The sequence below is a fragment of the Cnephaeus nilssonii genome, assembly GCF_951640355.1.
Source record: "Cnephaeus nilssonii genome assembly, chromosome: 20".
In the NCBI taxonomy this organism is placed as follows: Eukaryota; Metazoa; Chordata; class Mammalia; order Chiroptera; family Vespertilionidae; genus Cnephaeus; species Cnephaeus nilssonii.
Window position 1 is genome coordinate 24431874 of NC_137091.1, and position 5588 is coordinate 24437461.

General features: G+C 47.1%; 1 protein-coding gene across 1 annotated transcript in view; it reads right to left on the minus strand.

Annotated features, from left to right (window-relative positions):
* Positions 1 to 971: 971 nt before the first annotated feature.
* Positions 972 to 5588, minus strand: part of MAF (MAF bZIP transcription factor) — a 338553-nt gene continuing 333936 nt past the window's right edge. The window contains exon 3 of the mRNA XM_079799414.1: positions 972 to 1100. The gene's annotated coding sequence lies outside the window, so the exon portion shown is untranslated. The remainder of the gene's footprint in view (positions 1101 to 5588) is intronic.

Consider the following 5588-nt stretch of genomic DNA (forward strand, 5'->3'; position numbering starts at 1 on the left):
CTCAGGTGGCGATCGGAACACACGCCCACCCTGTGTGTCCGCACGTCACTGCCAATGCTGAGGCCACCCCCCCAACTTATTACCCAGGCCTTTCCATGTCTCTCCAACACTGACCCCCCAGAGCAAAGGAAATAAGAGTAGTCACAGCAGATGGGAAAATGTCAAATACCAGCGGGAGGCAGGGAATTAATTCCAGGGGTTAAGGGACAGAATCTCTCTTCTGGGGCTGGCCGAGGCTTGGGTCCCTTTTCTTTCCTGGTGGCGGCCTGTCTCACTGTAGAAGCACGAGTAAGTCTCTCTCACTCTTTAGAGGAGCCTGGAGCCCCGTGTCCCCCCCCAGCCACCAGCACAGCCCGAGCCTCACCGCCGCCGGAGCTTTCTCTGTGCAGGAAAGAAAGAGCGAGTGTTTATCCGTCTCCGCTGCACTGACCCAGGAGATCATGGCTGCATTCTCTCTGACCAAGTCTAAGTGGGCTTGGCACGCCCTGGGCAGAGGCCCCTGAGCCTGGTTCCCTTCGGCGAAGATGGAGGTGACACTGAGCATTCGGTGGCATAGACAGAGCTGCGAGTCACAAAGGTACTAGTCCTTCGACTCCCTTGCCAAATATACAAAACATCCTTTAGCAGTTATAGCAGATGAGTTTTGCCAAGCATCCCCCCCGTCCCCGACACCTTGACAGGCAGGAGAGGAAGCGTTGTGTCCGAAGGAATTCACAGGATCATTGTGGGGTGGGCTGAAAAGCCGTTCCCGTCCTTCTTCATTCACGTTTCAAGCAGCACCCCGGCGGCTCACAGCTCCTCGGGGCTCCTGCTCACCAGTCCTGTCCTCCCTCCCATCCTACGCTTAATAAAAGAGCATGCTCGAATGTTATCACCTGAAGTCTGTCTTGTGTCTTTAAATGTTTGTTACAGTTTTGGTTTTTTGTTTTGTTTTGCCTTTTTTTTTAGAAAAGAAATCTAGAGGAAAAATAAAGCGCTTCTTGTAGACGCCAGGAAAACACCGTTCTTGTTTCTTGGTTTCTTCTCTGAGTTTGTTTTGTGCTTTGTGGCTGTCCGTGGCCCCAGTGTCTCACGCGATTAGCATGCCAGCATCATACTTTCTGTTGAAGAAAGAAAGAGAAAGAAACATGACTATGTTTAATTTCACCTAGAGCAGTTCTGTTATTACTTATTACTTATAGTGGGTTATTCAGTCCTCAGTGGTCTGTTCCCCCTGTAATGATCAAGTTCTTGGTCATTAAAGAATATCTCTGTGTATTAGAATGTGGGCAGTTTGGAGGTTCTTTCCCCTTCAGCCCCTTTTCACTAACCCCTGGTTCCTAGGCCATTCCGGGGGTCTGAGAAGGTCCAATTAGGCAAGATGGAGAGGATGCCTTTGCTAAAATACTATAATGACACCTTCAGGCCACACAACATCATGAGGCTCTGGGGCCCAGTCCAGTCAAACACCATTGCTTTCCAGTGGCCCATCACCTGGCTACCTCTTCTGGTCTGGCTATATTCAATCTGACAAAGTCCTTAATATCATGGCTCCTTTAAAGCTGTGAATCAGATAATGTCACTTCTCTGGTCCAAACCCTCCAGTGCTTTTGAGGTAGACTGCAAAAGGGACCACCATAATTCCCAGTCTCCACACTGACCGGGTGTCTCCCACACTAACCCTGGCCTTGGCCGCCTGACTCACCTTGTCCAGTTGGAGACGTGCCTGTGCCCTGGGGATTGCCCTGTCTTGCTGCCCTTTGGAACCTGGCAACTGCCAGCTAGCCTGCCGGATGATGAGAGACACCAGGTCGCTACCAAAACTGACACCACGCTCACAATTAGGCATGTGGGCGAGGCCATCCCAGACTATTCAGCCCCAGCCGGGTCAACCCGCAGAATGGCAAAAAGGAAAAGCTTGTCATGAGAAGCCATGACGTTCCCGGGACTACTCATACACAGCCAGCACTCACCGGCACCGCTGCTCATCGCACTGAGTCTAGTGCAAATTTTAGCACAGCCTAGGGTTTCTTTCATAACCTGGTCCCCATTTTGCTCTCTGATCCTGTGTGATAGCACTTTCTCTTCACCTGCTCTACGGAGTCACTCCGGCCTCTGTGTTCTCGAAATATGCCAAGTACCCTTCCCGGGCAAGGACTTTATCTTTGCTGTTTCCTCCGATGAAACGCTTTTCTTCCAGAGAACCACATGGCTTCCTCTCACACTGTATTCTGGTCTCTGCTCAAATGTAACCCCCTTTCTGGGAACATGACCAACTTCATGGTGGCACCCCATGCACCCTCACCCTTAGTTTTTCTCCACGTAAACTAACACGTAACACTATTGGACACATTCTGTATCTATGTGCTATTTTCTCTTTCCACCTCCTATAATATGAACCCCACTAGCTTTGTCTATTTTGTTCACAACTGTGGCCACAGTGCCTTGAACTGTTCCTGACACATAGAAGGTGCTTAATAAATAAGCGTTGAAGAAAATGACGATTCTTGGTGACCCGGCATTATGTCCCTGAAAATAATTCCCATCCTTGTGGGGATGATTGTGAGCCGCACACTGTGCTAAGCAGGCTGCAACATTCCATCTGATTTCTAATGTGTCCACGACCCTACCAGGTGGCCTTCCCCGTCCTGTCTTATGGATGAAGAAACTGACGCCAAGATGTTTGACAATTTGCCCTGGTCCACACAGCTCATAAATGGCAGAGCTGTGACTCACACCTGGGTTGGTGTGATTTCAAAGCCATACCTCTTCCCTGCACCAATGCCACCGCTCCTTGAAGGAGTTAGCTACATCCTTTCCAAAGAGACGCATCATGTTGAGGTCTCGGGCTGAGCAAAGAAGTGACTTTATGGGTCTGACTCTGGCTAAGCTTCAGGCACTCGGTGAAGGTGGAATTTAAGCCATGGCAAAGCAGACATTGGAGCGTCATCAGCCACGGTGATGTCTAAAAGATCAAAGAGCCCCAAGGGAGACTCTGTGGGCTATCTGCCCCCTTGTGCTGTTCAGGTCTGTGCTGACTGACTTCCAAGTGGGTTCTGCACCGGGCAGGTACAATAAGATTTGGGAGGAAATTGACCAGGGGAGGTATTGCCCTAAATCAAGGAGCTCCCTGAGTTAGATAGACTAAGCCTTCAGACAATCAATCATTCAACAAATCTGTACTGAGTGCCACAGGTGGAAATCCAAAGTTTAGGATAACCTCTCCCACAGTTCCTGCTACAAAAACAAAACAAAACACCAAACTTATATCTCATGTCTATAGACTCTGTAGTGCAGTGCATAAGATCCTAATTAACTTGACCAAAAGCTCTCCAGGTACATGAAGTTAACCCGAGGCCCCCTCTTGCCCAGGATGCCCTGAATCCACTCAAACACCATTCCCTGAGAGCCATTTCTCCTGTGAGACACATTAATCTTACTTCTAATTTCATGGGGAAATTCTGGACAAGTATGTAAACAAGTAGATATACCTACTTTTTTTAGGTTATTCTAAGCCCAAGGCTATTACCATCTTTCATGACATATGAATATGTAGACATATATAGATAAATATATGATTATATTATATATGTAATATATACTTTAATTCTATAATAATGATCCCTCTCTACCATCATCACTACTACTAATTGCAGATACTATTTATGGAACATCTATTCTGTGCCAATTGCTAGTCTCGGAAAACCACTCCATCTTATTTTATTCGTAGATGCTGCAACTGTGGTATACAAAGTAACCTATCCACAGCCCCTTAGCTGTGGTAAGTATCAGAGTCAGTGTTTGAATCCCGGTCCATCGCCTTCAAGCCCAAGTGGCCTATAGACCAGCAGTATATGCACATCCAATTGATGCAATGGGTGAATTATCCACAAAGGAAGACTATTAGGCTTCCCACCTAAGCACTGATCTGGCTCTTGTCCTGGTGCCCAATGCCTCATAGAAACGTGACACATGGTTTCTGTAGGTGCATTTACCCAGCAATATGGCTTCAGCTCCATGGGCCCTTTCTCCTGTCCTGGTTGTAAACAAGTTTGCAGATGGCCTCCTTTCCCTGCACTTAGCTTCTAATGGGCTCAAGGTCCAGCGTTCTCCACCGTCGCCCCAGTGCCACAGAGCTGCCCAGAACAGGAAGAGGGAGCCAGCTTCTTTGCACTCACGTGCTTTCGAGTTGCTCTCTCTCCCTAAGTTTCCTTAAACTCAAAAGGCAGCCAGTTTCCACTTTCATGGCTGTTAAGGGAGGCCTTTCCGCGACTTATCAATAGGAAATAAGAAATGGAAGCATCCCCAGCAATGACTGAAGCTGTGGCTTGTGGTTTTGCTCTTTAAAACGGGGTTATGGGTGGTTTTGTTTTGAATTTCAATGGAGGAGGCCTGACTGCTTTCATTAGGGTCAGCACTGGGCCAGACAGCCTGGCCTTGCAAAACGGCTGCCCATTCTGGTCAGCAGCAGCCACCCTTAGTGGGAGTTTACATTGAAAAAAGCATCTAAAATAATTCTTGCCTCGTGTGTTAACTCTTGGTGCCTTTCACCATTCAGCCAAACTAGTTTGAATTTTAGAATATAAGTAATATCACAAAATATGATCACTGGAAAAACTGCTATGAATTATGTCTATTGATAATATTATGTACTAATAATAGAGGCTTTTTTTTTTTCAATCCTCACCCAAGGATATGTCTATTGATTTTAGAGAGAGAGGAAGGGAGAGAGAGAACAAAAGAGAAACATCCACGTGAGAGAGAAACATTAATTGGCTGCCTCCGGTCTGCGCCCCAACCTGGGATCAAACCACAACCTGGGTATGCGCCCTGACAGGGAATCCAACCCCCAGCCTTTTGGTGCACGGGACAACACTCCAGCCAACTGAGCCCCGCAGCCAGAGCAATAGAGACAATTTTTAAAAAGAAAAAGAAAGGCTCCACAACACAGCCATTTCCATCTTGGTTTACTACCTTTCAAGTCTTCATACTATTTGGTTTCATCACCTCTCCCCCCCCCCCCCCAAGAAAATTATCTTATTTGTCAGTTTCACATTTATTTTGATAGATGCCTAATAGATCATCTTGCTGGTGGGTCCCCATTTGGAAACTCCTACTCTGGGACCTTTAGCTTATTTCTAGTGTTTGCTTTTAGAACTAATGGCTCAGTATCTTTATGCAGGCAGTGTTTTCCTTCTCTTAATTTACCTCCGCAGCATACATTTGCAAAGCTGAAACCATGGGATCCAAGAGCTCCTATTTGGCTCCTGCTGTATACTGCCATGTATGATCTGGAAGGGTTCCAACCAGAACATACAGGTTTCTGTTTTTTAACAACCTCATCAGTGTTGGGTTTTACCATTTAAATTTTTTTACATATTTAACTTCTTATTGTCATAACCATTTACTAGTATATAAAATACTCCCAGCAGCCAGTCTCTTTATTTAAAGTACTAGCATTCCCGTTGCAGGAAAAATCCTGCAATAGTGTTTTCTGCTGCACTCTACCCTGCCCCACCTTCGCTCTTCCCTTCTCCCCCGTCCCGCCTTCTCCACCAGCCCGCCTTCTCTCCTTCCTTCTCCCCTGGCCCCGCCTCCGCTCCTCCCTT